The sequence below is a fragment of the Pseudophryne corroboree genome, chromosome 2 (assembly GCF_028390025.1).
Source record: "Pseudophryne corroboree isolate aPseCor3 chromosome 2, aPseCor3.hap2, whole genome shotgun sequence".
Taxonomy (NCBI): Eukaryota; Metazoa; Chordata; class Amphibia; order Anura; family Myobatrachidae; genus Pseudophryne; species Pseudophryne corroboree.
Window position 1 is genome coordinate 909,282,222 of NC_086445.1, and position 17,174 is coordinate 909,299,395.

The 17,174-nt window shown below is 47.0% G+C and overlaps 1 protein-coding gene across 2 annotated transcripts in view; it reads left to right on the plus strand.

Annotated features, from left to right (window-relative positions):
* Positions 1-13,468: 13,468 nt before the first annotated feature.
* The window catches only part of LOC135050015 (apoptosis-inducing factor 3-like), a 309,250-nt gene continuing 305,544 nt past the window's right edge, over positions 13,469-17,174 (plus strand). Inside the window, exon 1 of one of the 2 annotated variants that reach the window (XM_063956102.1) lies at positions 13,469-13,540. The gene's annotated coding sequence lies outside the window, so the exon portion shown is untranslated. Of the gene's footprint in view, positions 13,541-14,501; positions 14,541-17,174 lie in introns of those variants that run through there. The other variant, XM_063956100.1, reaches the window with a different exon arrangement.

Sequence of the window (17,174 nt, forward strand, 5' to 3'; positions counted from 1 at the left end):
CAGTTGGATATCCAGAAGGGATGGCCCCTGCACAATTGTTGGTCCTGGAGCCACCAGAGCAGTGACAGACGAACCTCCGGAGTCAATGAGATCATGTGAGACCTGATCCGGTGAGGCAGGCCGTCCCACTTGGCTAGAATTAGCCTCTGGAGGGGGCGAGAATGGAATTGAGCATACTCCACCATGTCGAATGCTGATACCATGAGGCCCAGCACCTGCATTGCCGAATGTATCGACACTTGCGGACGAGAAAGGAAGCAACGAATCCTGTCCTGAAGCTTCAGGACTTTCTCCTGAGACGAGAACAACCTCTGGTTGTGATTGTCCAACAGCGCTCCCAGGTGCACCATGCTCTGAGCAGGGACCAGGGAGGACTTCTTCCAGTTGATGAGCCACCCGTGGGCTTGTAGAAACCGGACCATCATATCCAGATGACGTAGGAGAAGATCTGGGGAATTTGCCAGGATTAACAAGTCGTCCAGATACAGCAGTATCCTGACCCCTTGACGGCGGAGTACCACCGTCATCACCGCCATAACTTTGGTGAAGACTTGCGGACCCGTTGTTAAACCAAAAGGTAACGCCCGAAACTGGTAATGGATGTTGCCAATAGCAAACCTCAGGTATTGTTGATGTGACACTGGTATAGGAATATGCAGGTAAGCATCCTGTATGTCCAGGGAGACCATGTAGTCCCCAGGTTCCAAGGCCAGAACTATAGAGCGAAGGGTTTCCATACGGAACTTGGAAATCTTCACAAACCTGTTCAATGCCTTGAGGTTGAGAATGGGCCGGGAGGACCCATTCGGTTTCGGGACTAGAAACAGTGGAGAATAGTACCCCCGGCCCCTCTGAGCAAGGGGCACCTGTACTACGACTCCTGTATCCAGGAGGGTCTGTACCACTGAGTGTAGAGTTTTTGCCTTTGTCTGGTCCAAAGGGACGTCTGTCTGGCAAAATCGATGAGGGGGTCGGTTTTTGAAGACTATGGCGTAACCTCGAGTGACGACTTCCTGTACACAGGCATCTGAAGTGGTCTTCAACCATTCCTGGGTATACCTTAGAAGCCGGCCCCCCACCCTGGGATCCCCCAGGGGGAGGCCCGCCCCATCATGCAGCAGGCTTATTGATCTTGGCAGCTGGCTGACGGGCAGCCCAGGCTCTTCTGGGCTTCGGCTTACCAGGTTTGGAAGTGCGGGCCTGCTTATGGTACGCCTGACCTTTTGCTTTACCTGGAGGACGAAAGGGGCGAAAGGATGTACCTTTAGCCTTCGACACAGAAGGAGCGGTATTAGGCAGACAGGCAGTTTTGGCAGTAGCCAAGTCAGCCACTATCTTATTTAAGTCCTCCCCAAACAGAATATTTCCCTTGAAAGGGAGTACCTCCAAGGTTTTTCTAGAGTCCAGATCCACAGACCAGGATCTCAGCCACAATATCCGGCGAGCCAGGACTGACGTAGTAGAGGCCTTGGCTGCTAGGATACCGGCATCAGAAGCCGCCTCTTTAATATATCGAGAAGCTGTGACAATATATGACAAGCATTTGAAAAAGAACAGATTTGAGGACTAACTATTTTTATCTAAAATCATATAATTGTGAATCCCAATACCGGTATACTTTTACAAAACAGACCAACATATAAAATATATATATATATATATATAAAATATATATATATATAAAATATATATAAAATATATATATATATATATATATATATATATATATATATATATATATATATATATATATATATATATATATATACACACACACACACACACAACACACCAACGGCACACAGGGGTTAGGAAATAATCCAATTCCACAGCAGTTTAAGCCAACGTTTCAAAGTTTTATCTTTTTCGTCAGGGCTACAAACATACAATAAAACAATCTTACCTTTTATTGAAAAACCACCCCGTGCACCTTCCCGCCGTCAATCCACGGCGCTATACTGCTGACGTCATTCCGCCGGAGACACCAGACCTCCAGGCTCCTTAATTCTTAATGTTTTAATGTGTACACTGTTGCTAGGTGATGGGTATTTTCACACACGTCATCCAAAGGAGCCTGGAGGTCTGGTGTCTCCGGCGGAATGACGTCAGCAGTATAGCGCCGTGGATTGACGGCGGGAAGGTGCACGGGGTGGTTTTTCAATAAAAGGTAAGATTGTTTTATTGTATGTTTGTAGCCCTGACGAAAAAGATAAAACTTTGAAACGTTGGCTTAAACTGCTGTGGAATTGGATTATTTCCTAACCCCTGTGTGCCGTTGGTGTGTTGTATATTGGAGGATCTTGCTGTGGATCTTTAAACGAGCACCGGGGTAAGCAAAAATTGGTATTGGAGTGCCGGTCTGGAAAAGCTTTATGTGATATGACACCTGTGCAGTGAGGTGTTATTGTGACAAGGCACCCACACGATTCAACAGGTTGATAAACGTTCAGGTGCATCTTCAGTACTAGGTCTTGCAGGACCTGAGTAATAAGGACAATCCCGGGAACGGGTAATTTTATTACAAGTACTGTACACTTACCAAGCCTCTCGTTGATATAATGGCGGAGGGTGTAACTGAGGATGATACAAGCGACTTTAAGCATTTCTCATACCCTGTGGGAGACCAATTGACATTCTCTGAGTCAGAGGCGGAGGTGATACTGGATAAAGATAGATTATGGGATGAGTTGGAAGTTAATTCAGCAGAAATGCTATACAGAGATTTGTTGCGTTTGAAGAAAAGGGAGGTGACCTATAAGGGTCACAGTGTTTCTCTGAGTGACTATTATAGAGCGAAAAAAATTCCCCGGGGACTAAGGGTTAAAAACAGTCCCACTATAGGTCGAAATGACCCCACGTTCTGCCGTCGCTGGGTGGCAATTTGCAATAAATGCTCGATGGATCTAATGATCCTGATTATTGAGCAATCTAATAAAGAACTGGCAGATATCAAAGAGAAAATCTCTATTTTTGAAACATCTCATAAGGATACATTGAATGCGGACAAAGAGACAAAATGGTATGAAAGGTTAGAGGCTCAGGTGCAATCCTTTAAGAAAGAACTAGTGAAATTCAAAAAAGAAAAATTCATGAAAGTTGAAAAGGATTATGAGCAGCAAACCGTTTATCAATGGACCAATCCGAAACTTAGAGATCAAAGACGCCCGTTCTTTAGGAAGTATAAACAACATGGAGGCACGACTGACTCGTCTTTTGAAGGCCACTCATCCAATAGCGAGAATGAAGGTCGGGGGAGACTACCTAATAATAGTGTCCCTTTAGGACCAGCTACTCGAGCAATGCCGGCAGGAACAAGAGGAAGATCACCCGTAGGGGGCACCAGGGGAAGAGGCTCAACGCAAGGTGGAAGAAAACCCCCGAAGCAACCCAAAACATAATCTTTAATTTATCTGATTACCAGCTGTCAAATACCGAAACAAAGGTATTATCAAGAGGACTTTCGTTCGTACCCACTAATTCATTTAATGATCTGACATGGCAGGTGGAATTAAATCAATTACAGCGCAAGCTGAAGCTAAAAGAATTTTTTTGCAAACATCCGCAAGATACAACTAGTACAATTTCGGAAGTATTACCAGTTCAGCTTAAGAAACTCTTACCACCATCAAAATTTGATCCTGTATCATCAAACCCCACGATTAAAACTGTGCTACGGGTGATAGAACATGAGGTGATGAAGGAAGCACCTATTTTTAAACAAACGTTTAGTAATTTATCTAAAGAAGAATGGTTATCGCTTAAAAATCTGTCTGAGAAGAAAGATCTAGTTTTCAGACAAGCAGATAAGGGTGGGGCTTTGGTAATACAGAATTTACATGATTATTGTACAGAGGTGGATAGACAACTGTCTGATTCTTCAGTTTACAGAAAATTGAGAAATGATCCAACTGACGTGTTTAAGAAAGATTTGCAGATGTTATTACAGTCAGGTGTGGATAATTGTCTCATTTCTGATAAACTGAAGGATTCCCTGATCCCTAAGTTTCCTGAGGTTCCAATTTTTTATACACTGCCGAAAATTCACAAGAACAATACTAGACCGCCTGGTCGGCCAATCATTGCTGCGAGAAAATCTTTATTTCAGCTATCTTCAACGTACTTGGACTCTGTTTCAACCTTGTGTCCAAGCTCATGAGCTGTTTTTGCTGGACACACCTACATTGTTACGTAAATTGTTTATGCTGAATGATATTCCCAATGATGTATGGCTATGCAGTGTAGACGTGTGTAGTTTATACACGTCAATACCGTTGATGGAAGGCTTAAGGGCTGCTAAGAAATGTATTGAGAATCATCAGTTGTACAATGGCCCTGACGTGAACTGGGTGATTGAATTATTGCATATGGTACTATGTAAAAATTACTTTATGTATGCGGGTGAATTTTATTTGCAAATAGGCGGGTGTGCGATGGGTTCTCCGGTCGCACCCGCCTATGCAAATATGTTCATGTTCTCGGTGGAACATGATATATTTTTTTCCAATGCTGAAATTAGATCGAATATTTTCTTTTATACAAGATTTATTGATGATTTGTTAATTTTATGGAAAGGAACCAAGCAAGGCTTCATTGATGTGATAGACAAATATAATCAATGTGAGGGCCCCATAAAGTTTACATATTCGATTAGTCAGGAAGAGGTGAATTTCCTTGATGTGAATATCAAATTAGAGGATGGGAAGTTGGTGACATCATTATTTAGGAAATCCACCGATCGGAACAACATGCTGCATTTTGGGAGTTTTCACCCTACTCCATTAAAAACTGGTTTGCCCTATTCTCAATTGCTGCGAGTGTGGAGGGTAAACAGTGACCGTGAGGTTGCTCTGCTTCAAATGGAAGAGATGATTGTTAGATTCCAAGCGCGGGGGTATCCGTTAGAGGTACTAGAGAAGGCTAAACAGAAAGTCCTGGCCACTGACCACAATGATCGTCTTTCGATTTGTGGTAGGAATAAAGGTGACAAGAGTGAAATTTTACCTTGGGTCACCAGCTACACAGTAGGCAGCAAGAGTATTAAGAAACACTCCAGAAATCAATGGTCATCTGTTAACCCAGAGTTAGGGTTGAGTAATACACATCTGATGCCCTGCTATAAGAGAGGTAGGAACATTAGAGACTTTGTTGTTAAGACAGATGTCACAGACTTAGTCTCTAAGAAACCCACACATTTCTTACAGAAGAAGAATGGCTGCTTTGGCTGTGGTTGTACAACATGCGGCTTTTTATTGAAGGGTGACACCTTCCAACACCCACAGTCAGGAAAGACGTATACCATTAGATTTCATTTGACGTGTAACTCGTCATTTGTTGTGTACCAAATCATCTGTCAATGTGGATATTCTTATATCGGTAAAACGGAGTGTACCTTCAAGGAGAGAATGGCTGCACATAGGTCATCCATTAGAAAAGCCATTAGCACAGGTTCGAGCGATCAACCTGTTGCTAGACATTTCCTAGAAGCACATCATAATTTGTCATCATTAAGATATAGAATGATTGATCACGTCCCCAGATCCATCAGGGGGGGTGATCGGGGTAAAAAACTTTTGCAGTGTGAATCCCGCTGGATAATGCGTTTAAATACACTAGCCCCGAAAGGGTTAAATGAAATGCTTAATTTGAATTGTTTTAATTGAAGCAGTATTTTTTGACTAGCCGTGTGTGAACCATTGAAGTAATAACAGTGCGATGGTTGTATAGATACTTGTAATTCTTAATGTTTTAATGTGTACACTGTTGCTAGGTGATGGGTATTTTCACACACGTCATCCAAAGGAGCCTGGAGGTCTGGTGTCTCCGGCGGAATGACGTCAGCAGTATAGCGCCGTGGATTGACGGCGGGAAGGTGCACGGGGTGGTTTTTCAATAAAAGGTAAGATTGTTTTATTGTATGTTTGTAGCCCTGACGAAAAAGATAAAACTTTGAAACGTTGGCTTAAACTGCTGTGGAATTGGATTATTTCCTAACCCCTGTGTGCCGTTGGTGTGTTGTATATTGGAGGATCTTGCTGTGGATCTTTAAACGAGCACCGGGGTAAGCAAAAATTGGTATTGGAGTGCCGGTCTGGAAAAGCTTATATATATATATATATATATATATATATATATATATATATATATATATATAATCAGTGAGACGCTTATATCAGCGACTTGCTCGCTCAAAGTCGACAGCTACAATCTCCATGCAGGTTATAATTCCTTTCATGAGAATTGAATTTTTACTGGGGAAATATCTCCAGAAATAGAACAGTGTCCAGCCAGATATTCAGTCTTTGTGTGACATAAATAATTCCTGATAATAAACAGCGTTCTTTATCAGGGATGTATCATTCATAAGTCCACAGCTACAATCTCCAAACAGGTAATAATTCCCTTCAGGAGAATTGAATTTTTACTGGGGAAAGAGAGTCCTGTGTCTCCAGAAATAGAACAGTGTCCAGCCAGATCAAATCACTCTGCTCAACACAATATTCGGTCTTTGTGTGACATAAGCATTTCCTGATATTACACAACGTCCTTTGCCAAGGATGTATCATGCATAAACTTACTTCAATGCCACAGGTCCAAAAAAGATACGGGTGTCTGCCGGCAGACAGTTGTTGGTGCCTCTGCTATCGACTAGTTTCGCCTGTCTAAGCAGGCTTCCTCAGGATCATTTTTATATGACAAGCATTGTCTAGCATGGTCAGAGGAGACTTCAGCTTCTAACTCCAAGGCCCATGCTTCAATAGCCTCTGCAGCCCATGTAGCTGCAATAGTGGGCCTTTGTGCAGCACCCGTGAGGGTGTAAATCGCTTTCAGACAACCCTCCACACGTTTATCCGTAGGCTCTTTTAGAGACGTGACGGTAGTGACAGGTAGAGCTGAGGAAACCACCATCCTAGCCACATGTGAGTCCACTGGAGGAGGAGTTTCCCAATTCTTAGACAGCTCTGGCGCGAGGGGATAGCGAGCCAGCATCTTATTTTGAGGCACAAACTTCGTACCCGAGTTTTCCCAGGGTTCCTGACGTATATCCACTAGGTGATCAGAGTGAGGTAAAACTTGTTTAACCACCTTCTGACGCTTGAACCTATCTGGTTTCTTAGGAGGGACGGATGGCTCGGGATTATCCGTAATCTGCAGAATTAATTTAATAGCCTCCAAAAGATCAGGAACATCCACATGTGAACTACCCTCCCCATCAGCCGTATCTGAGTCAGAACCTGTGGGGTCAGTGTAAGTGCCGTCTTCATCAGACGAGGTGTCAGTGACAGCAGTGGATTGTGAGGAGACAAGCGCTCGCTTAGAGGACCCCTTGGACTTAGGCGAGCGTTGGTCAGACTTTTTAGTAGTCAAGGACTGGTTCAACTTCTTTAATTGAACAGATAAATCGTCCGCCCATGGCGGGTTAGCTGCAGGGACCACATATGGTTGTACCGGCATTTGGGGTCCCATAGGGGGTGTTAGTTTATGAACTAGCGTATTCAGAAGCATGGAAAAAGCGGCCCACGGTGGGTCAGTGTGTGCCTCCGTTGCCACAGTGGGGGGTAAGGAGCCCCCAGAACCAGAACCCACAGCTGCTATATTCTCCTCATATGTGCCTGTGGCTTCAGCAACACCAGCAGTGTGTTCCGCCCCAGAACCGTTACCCTCAGAAGCAGACATGATATAACTTGCAGTATGAGGTAACACAGTACAATTATCAGCAGCATTATATCCCTAAACCCAAACCCCTGCGCAGTGTAGTCAGCACCAGCAGAGATAAATGAGATATGGTGACTACATCACAGAGAAAAATACGTAATACAGTATATCTTTGTGAAAATCCTATATTAGATAACACCTGACGCACCAAGCCCCCTCAGGTTATGGAATATAGGGATAGCAAGTTGAGTGAAAGACACAAAATGGACACCACTCAGCTATCAAATGCACACACAGAAAGTCACAGTTTGTACAATGCAGAGGTTATTACTGACAATAATACTGCACTGGACTAGCTTACACAGCTATATAACAATAGATATAACAGTACACAGTAAGAACTGGATGTATATCACAGGGTAATTGTACTATAAAACCCTGACTAAACGCACTCTCTTAACTATCACTGTCTAAAAAGGCAGGTAGAATACTTAAGTGTCATGTAAAGGCACAGCGCTGACAACCAGGCGGCTTTACATAGGAGGGTTTGCCCAAGCAGTCCCAGGAACAGTGAACTGAGGAATAATGGCGCCGCAGACACTGACAGGGAGTGAGGAAAAGACAGAAATGCAGATCCAGGGCGGGAACAGTTGCTGGAAATGGCGCCCTGGGGCTGGGGGAGGGGCTTCAGGTCTAAGCCTTATCCCCTCTGCTGGCAAAACCACCGGGTACTCTGGGCAATATAAAAACCGATTTAGAGAGAAACCCTGACCTGCGCCCATGCCCTGGTGATCTAGTGGGATCGCCTGTACTGCCACAGTGTCCGCCGCCAGCGCACGCAGCCCGCCTCCCACTGACCGCGCCGGATCGCGATAAAGACCGGGTCCCGCAAGCGTGACCCACTTACCACCTCCCGAAGCGCGGCCACGCGATCCTGGAGAACCCCAGCCGTGTGTGTCTAACGCGAAGAAAACTGGAGCCTCCGCTGTAGGTACCCGGCAACCAGGGCTCGGGAGTGTACAGCGCCGCTGGGGGAGAGATGGAGCTGCAGCAGGCAATGTCTACTGACATCCAGCACAATCTGTGCCTCTGCTGCAGCCCTTGTAGTCTTCTTTTTTCCTCAGAAAAAGCTTTTATAGAGCTGCTGTGAGCAGCTCTTCCTGTTACATGCTTGCACTGCAAGCACCAACTACAAAACTGAGCTCCTGTGCACGGAGGCGGGGTGATATAGGAGGCGGCGCTATGCATCTTGGGAAGAAGGTCAATGCTTTTGAGCCTGTTGGTGCTTCGGATCAAGATCCTACTCTACACCCCAATGTCTATCCTTGTGGAGCCCAGTGTACCCCGCAGCAGAAATACTACATTTATTTTTTAAAAACATCAAATGATAGCTAATCAGAGCCTTTCTTTAAAAAGGTATTTGCTACAGATGGGTTCACCCCTTTAACCAATTAAAGCCCTCAATACAAAAATGTATATTTTTAAAAATATTCATTGATAAACTAAACCTGGGTACACACTGGGAGATATATCTGTAGTTCAATAGATCTACAGATATATCTGCAGATGGGGATTGTTCATACACACAGAAAGATGCGCCAATATACCTGCAGCTGTATTGGCCATGTGCTGTGTTGCACAGCAGATGCAATATATCTGTGAAAGACATCTTTCACAGACATATTGCTTGTACATACCTGCAGATCGGCAAAAGATATAGATATATTGGCCTGATTGGCCAATATATCTGCCAGTGTGTACCCAGCATAAAGCCCCATACACACTAGACGAGAAAGTAAAGGGCCCTACTCATTTGACGATGCGCCGCCGAGGTGCCCGACGGCCGAAACGGCCGACGAGCGACCCGGCGGCGGGGGAAGGGGGGGGAGTGAAGTTTCTTCACTCCCCCCGTCACGCGGCTGCATTGAAGTGCAGGCACATATGGACGAGATCGTCCATATTGGCCTGCATGCACAGCCGACGGGAGACCAGCGATGAACGAGCGCGGGGCCACGCATCGTTCATCGCTGGAGTCTCCACACTGAAAGATATGAACGAGTTCGTTCATATCTTTCAGAAAATCGGCCAGTGTGTAGGGCCTATTAAACATCTCGCTCAGAAGGGCCAATCTGAGCGAGATCTTTTACAATCTCCTCCAGTGTGTACACTCAGTGTCGTTAACGATGCACGCTCCTGCGCATCATTAACGCCCCCCTCCCTCGTCTGAACATGTGCAGACGAGGGAGGTCCTCGTTAACGACAGCCATGCTGCAGATGCAGAATGGGTGTTGTTTCCCCCGCCGCCGCTACCTTCCCCGCTGGCATCGGCAAGTGTGTATGCACTTGCCGATGCCGGCATCCCGCCGGGGGCTCGGTAAGTGTGTTCTGGGCTTTAGTCAGACAAACATTCTAAACATGAATATGGCAATATGTTTACAAATCAGGCCCCAGTTACAAAATTATTAAGTATCCTATGTCATACTTGCCTACCTGACCCTCTCCATGAGGGAGAAAATGCTCTGTTCCTGGACTTTCCTGGTAATGTATGATTGCCATGGAGAGGGTCAGGTAGGCAAGTATGTCCTATGTATATGACATTGGGTGTATACTGTATGTACAAAAATGTATGAATAGTATTTTGCCCTCGTGGTTCTCAAACAGCTCATGTTTTCCAGGTCACCTGGCAAGTGCACAGGTGTATTCATTACTCACTGACACATTTTATAGGATCCACAGGTGGAGCTAATTATTTCACTTGTGATTCTGTTAGGAGACTTGGAAAACATGAACAGTTGGGGGTCCTTGAGGACTGAGGGCCTAATTCAGACTGGATTGCTGCAGCGGCAGTGATCGCGCTCTGAAGCCTTTTGCGACCCGGGACACGGCGGATAGCAGCCTGCCATCGCAGCTAAGCTGCGCAGGCAGGGAGCTACTCGGCGGGTGCACAAGCACCTCCGCCGTGTGATGCTTTTGCACCCGTAAGAGGGGGTGGGGGAGAGCCTGACATGCGGGGCGGACTAGCCCTGTGCTGGGCGTCCCCCCGCATGTCAGAGTAAGTGGTTGTAGATGTGCTAAATTTAGCACATCTACGATCAGATCTGAATTACCCCCTGAGTCTGGGAACCACTGGGTTAAACTAAAAGTTGACCTGGACAGAAAGTAATAGCAATACCAGCCAAGACACCAGGTGGCAGTGCACTTTCTACACTGACAACTGACTAGTCTCAGAAGTTCTGCTAGTCACCAGGACAAGTATGGCCTATTTATCAATTAATATTGACCAAATATCTCCCAAAACATCCATTTTCTAGAGTCACCTGCAAATATAAATTATTGTTCGAATAGGTCTACAGGGAACGGCAGCAGATATCGGAGATAACTACTATTTATTAATAGTTTCTTATATAGTGCAGCATATTCCATTGTGCTTTACGATTAGAACAGTAAAGGGCCCTACACGCTTAAAGATAACACTGCACGATATAATGAACAAGAACTCGTTCATATCATGCAGTGTGTAGGCACCAACGATGAACGATGCGCGGCCCAGCGCTCGTTCATCGTTGGTGCCCCATCGCTTATACATGCAGGCCAATATGGATGAGATTGTCCATATTAGCATGCATTGCTATAGCGCTGGGTGACGGGGGGAGTGAAGAAACTTCACTCCCCGCGTCACCACCTCCACAGTGCCAGATACTATGCCCCACTCAGTGCCAGATACTATGCCCCACTCAGTGCCAGATACTATGCCCCACTCAGTGCCAGATACTATGCCCCACTCAGTGCCAGATACTATGCCCCACTCAGTGCCAGATACTATGCCCCACTCAGTGCCAGATACTATGCCCCACTCAGTGCCAGATACATTGCCCCACTCAGTGCCAGATACATTGCCCCACTCAGTGCCAGATACATTGCCCCACTCAGTGCCAGTTACATTGCCCCACTCAGTGCCAGTTACATTGCCCCACTCAGTGCCAGTTACATTGCCCCACTCAGTGCCAGTTACATTGCCCCTCAGTGCCAGATACATTGCCCCTCAGTGCCAGATACATTGCCCCACTCAGTGCCAGATACATTGCCCCACTCAGTGCCAGTTGCATTGCCCCACAGTGCCGGATACATTGCCCCACAGTGCCGGATACATTGCCCCACAGTGCCGGATACATTGCCCCACAGTGCCGGATACATTGCCCCACAGTGCCGGATACATTGCCCCACAGTGCCGGATACATTGCCCCACAGTGCCGGATACATTGCCCCACAGTGCCGGATACATTGCCCCACAGTGCCGGATACATTGCCCCACAGTGCCGGATACATTGCCCCACAGTGCCGGATACATTGCCCCACAGTGCCGGATACATTGCCCCACAGTGCCGGATACATTGCCCCACAGTGCCGGATACATTGCCCCACAGTGCCGGATACATTGCCCCACAGTGCCGGATACATTGCCCCACAGTGCCGGATACATTGCCCCACAGTGCCGGATACATTGCCCCACAGTGCCGGATACAATGCCCCACAGTGCCGGATACAATGCCCCACAGTGCCAGATACAATGCCCCACAGTGCCAGATACATTGCCCCACAGTGCCAGATACATTGCCCCACAGTGCCAGATACATTGCCCCACAGTGCCAGATACATTGCCCCACAGTGCCAGATACATTGCCCCACAGTGCCAGATACATTGCCCCACAGTGCCAGATACATTGCCCCACAGTGCCAGATACATTGCCCCACAGTGCCAGATACATTGCCCCACAGTGCCAGATACATTGCCCCACTCAGTGCCAGATACATGCCCCACTCAGTGCCAGATACATGCCCCACTCAGTGCCAGATACATGCCCCACTCAGTGCCAGATACATGCCCCACTCAGTGCCAGATACATGCCCCACTCAGTGCCAGATACATGCCCCACTCAGTGCCAGATACATGCCCCACTCAGTGCCAGATACATGCCCCACTCAGTGCCAGATACATGCCCCACTCAGTGCCAGTTACATTGCCCCACAGTGCCAGTTACATTGCCCCACAGTGCCAGTTACATTGCCCCACAGTGCCAGATACATGCCCCACAGTGCCAGATACATGCCCCACAGTGCCAGATACATGCCCCACAGTGCCAGATACATGCCCCACTCAGTGCCAGTTACATTGCCCCACAGTGCCGGATACAATGCCCCACAGTGCCAGTTACATTGCCCCACAGTGCCAGATACATGCCCCACAGTGCCAGGCCCCACTTGGTGCCAGATACTTGCCCCACTGTGCCGCCGGACCCCCCGTGCCGCAGGACCCCCCCCGTCACTCACCGGCCGCTGGCTTGTTGTTATGTGCCTCTCCTTCCCCTCACCGCTCCAGGTCTCCGGCGGCTGTCTGGCGCCGGTTCGCTAGCCAATCAGAGCTCGCGGACCGGCAGCCAATCAGGAGCCGGTCCGCAAGCTCCGATTGGCTAGCGCCGGAGACCGGACACAGCAGCGCTGCTAGTGCTGGCAGCGGCGGTGAGGGAAGGGAGAGACGCTGCGCTCTCCTCCCCTCACATTTAGGGTTGATGGGGGCAAGTGGGGCATGATGCCCTGGACGCCGGCGGCGCCCCCCTCTCCTGGGCCTGCCAAGGCGCCCAGGGCACGTGCCCCACTCGCCCTACCCTAGATACGCCTCTGACTAACAGTCCTGGTTTTAGTGATATCCAGGCTTGAACACAGGTGACTTAATTAGTACCTCAGTTATTTTGATTTAACCATCTGTGCTGAAGCCTGGATATCACTAAAACCAGCACTGTTGGTGTGCCTTGAGGACCGCGGTTGGGAATGCCTGCAGTAGAGTAAGAGGAGTCCATTCAGCTAGTATGGAGAACAGGGTATCTGGATGGTAGGGCGGCACTACTTAGGTTGACATAGGAAAAAGGTTGACACATTAAAATGGTTGACATGGGGCAGGTGGACACAAGAAATGGAAATGGTCAACATGGCTTTTAAAAAAAAAAAACTGCAATTGGGAATAGTAACCCGCAGCAAGGGGACATAGTGATATATTGGGGTTCCTGGTCGTGTTACGGAAAAAATGACACCAAAAACAGTCAAAAATTCCATGTTGACCTTTATTATGTGCTTACCTGTCCCGTGTCGACCATTTTCCCACCTAATAACTGTCGACCTTAACTAGGTTGATCTTTTATACCATGGATCTCCAATCTGCGGCCCTCCAGCTGCTGTGGAACTACACATCTCAGCATGCCCTGCCTCAGTTTTCGCATACCTTAATAGCAAAACTGCTGGGATGTGTCTTTATTGTGGCTGTTTAGTCCACTGCAAAAAGCAGTGCCCAAGATTGGATAGATCAGAGTTGTCTGTAAATGGCTTTAGCCTACGAGCTGAAGGAGCAGTCCTCCACATTCCTTTCTGATATTTAATTGTCCTGCCCCCTGTCCTGAGGAACCTGCTCACCTGAAAACATTTACATAATACCCAAAAGCAGAATTCTCCCACTCCTGCAAGGATTATGCACACAGTGATGTAATTATACTTTAAATTTATAGAATCCTACTTTACATTTTTCACCGCCTATTCTCAGCTGATAATCACTCTTGATAAAGGGTGGTATACTTGGAGAGATCTGTGCTTAAATGCTAAGCGTTCTGACTAGATTGCGTAGAAGTTAAGAACGGATCTCTCTGTGTGTATGCCCATACTTGCCTACCTGACCCTCTCCATGAGGGAGAAAATGCTATGTTCCTGGACTTTCCTGGCATTGTATGATTGCCATCACCTGTGGTGAAACACCTTTCTTATCAATTAACTAGCTCACCACAGGTGATGGCAATCATACATTTCCAGGAACAGAGCATTTTCTCCCTTGTGGAGAGGGTCAGGTAAGCAAGTATGTGTATGCCCCACATCGATAGCGATGCGCGGCCCTGCGCTTGGCTATCGCCGGCACTAGATTGGCCTGCATGCTTGCACAATCTAGCACATCGCTCATTTCACCGCTGGGAGAGATAAGCTCCCCCCCCCCCCCCGTTCCACTGAGTGGGAGAGAGATGTGTGCTGAGCGTTCTGTGCTAGATCTCTCAGCGCACATATCTCCCCGTGTGTACTGGCCTTAAGGCAGCTTTAGTGTAAACAAAAGAACATGACTTTCCTTACCACACACCCTCATAGCTCTTGCACTAACCTGACACATCTTAATAGGAGCGATAGAGTACACGCACGTCCCTGTCAGCAACGTACAGCTCCTTCATATATACCACAATACATACTTGCCTACTATTGAAATAGCATTGCAGGGAGATTGTGTAAGGAATGCCTGTGACTGTAAGTGCAGACGTGTACAGCTACATCTGAGAAATGTTTCATAGAAATGAATTAGGCGCCCACCGGACTCATCACAAGCTGAATGGCAATTGCAGACTTTACGCAATTATGGAGAACACTGAAGCTAAGGGTTGGTCTATGGCTACGCAGACTGGCCACAGCAGTAGTGGCTCGGTCGCCATGTATTTGCACGTAAGATCACGCAGCAATCAGAACATACATGACATGAAAACGGCCATGACACCCCTACGTATTCCCAACCACTTTTGTTAAACTCCCAGTTAACACCCCCAAATGCCACTTTCTGTCAATCACTCTGCGACAAAATTCTCAGTGCGAGCGGGATCGCAGCGTTACTCTCGTGCATGAGTATTGCAATCGCAGCACATGTGCAATTTACCGATACTGCTCTGTTGCGTGAACAATGCCCATTGCATGCAAACATGAATGAGGCCCTATGTGTGCACTGTATAGCTGTTCCTAAATAATACAACCAAACTGCTCCCTTTTCTTTAGTAATGTATTCTATAGGAAGCAGCTTCCATCTCTCACCTGTAAACCAGACAAATGATCCCACCTCCAAGCTGATACGTTAGGTACACACGGAGCGATTTTTGATTAATTTCTAAGCAATCAGACTAGAAATTAAGCGCACATCGCTCCTTGTGTCGCTATCACCGGTACTAGATTTGCCTGCATGTAGGCACAATCTAGTTTGGTCGCTCACTTCACCGCTGTGTGAAGTGAGCGCCCCCCTCCGCTCAGCACACATCGCGCTGGGTGCTGAGCGGGGGGGAGAGATGTGTGCTGAGGGGTCTGTGATAGATCGCTCAGCACACATCTCTACGTGTGTAACCCCCTTAATGCACACTTGCCTACTTTTGAAAAAGCATTTCATGGAGATTGTGAAAGTAACACCTATCAGCGCGGACGTGTACTGCTACATCTGAGAGGCATGTCATAAAAATGACTTACATCCAAATGTAAATGAGCCCCAAAGTTAGTAAGGTCTAACTGTTGAAGAAAAGACACTGATATTTTTTGGGATTTGTTTGTGTATTATGTTTTGCAAGAGGTTCCATATACTGTAAGTGGCCACGAGAAACCTTATTTAAAATGCATGTAGCCACAGGGATCATCGTGCCTTATAACCAATGCATGGAAATGGCACCGATGAGCCCATTTAAATGTATACAGTATATCTCTGATTTCTTTTGTTTCCCCAAGAATGTAACAGCTGCATAATAGGGGTAAGGTGTAATCAGGGAGATTGCTGGTCTATTCAGGGAGTCAGGGAGCTTGCTACTATTTCAGGGAGTCTCCTGCAAAATGAGGGAGGGTAGGCAACTATGGCTGGGTCATTCCGAGTTGATCGCTAGCTGCCGTTGTTCGTAGCACAGTGATCAGTGGAAAAAAGTCTAATCTGCGCATGCGTATGCACCGCAATGCGCACGTGTGACGTACGGGTACAAAGTCCTTTGTGGTTTTGCACAGGTTCTAGTGAAGCTTTCAGTCGCACGGCATAACACAAGAAGATTGACATGAAGTGGGCATTTCTGGGTGTCAACCGACCGTTTTTAGGGAATGCTTAGAAAAACGCAGACGTGTCGGGGAAAACGCAGGCGTGGCTGGGCGAACGCTGGGCAGGTGTGTGACGTCAAAGCCGTCCCACCGTCCTTAGAATCAATGCACACAAAGAGTAACTACAGGGCTGGTCTTGTTTTGCACAAAAAGATTCGCACTTCTGCAAAGCTAAAATACACTCCCCAGTGGGCGGCGACAATGCGTTTCCACGGCTGCTAAAAACTGCTAGCAAGCGATCAACTCGGAATGACCCCCTATGCCTTAATGCAACCTGTGGATCATCAGCTTGTGTCATAAAAGACCTTACAAGGGGAATGGGTCTAGACTGCACACCCTAGTGGTTGTAATGAGAAGTGCTATATGCTGAAATTCATGGTACTACGCTAGAAGAAATGGGTACAGATGCACTATGCAATTAGTACTATAAACTAGGTGATTCTTAGCGCTCTACATACCGTCGTGAGGGGCTATGCCCCCTTAACCCTTGCACGCTCTTGTGGCGTGCAATAGTTGTATTATATGGAGTATTACCTCCAATCATAATTGTGTGAGTGGTTAAATAATGCATGGACAAAGGGCGTGCGATGGTTAAGGGGTCGTAGCCCCTT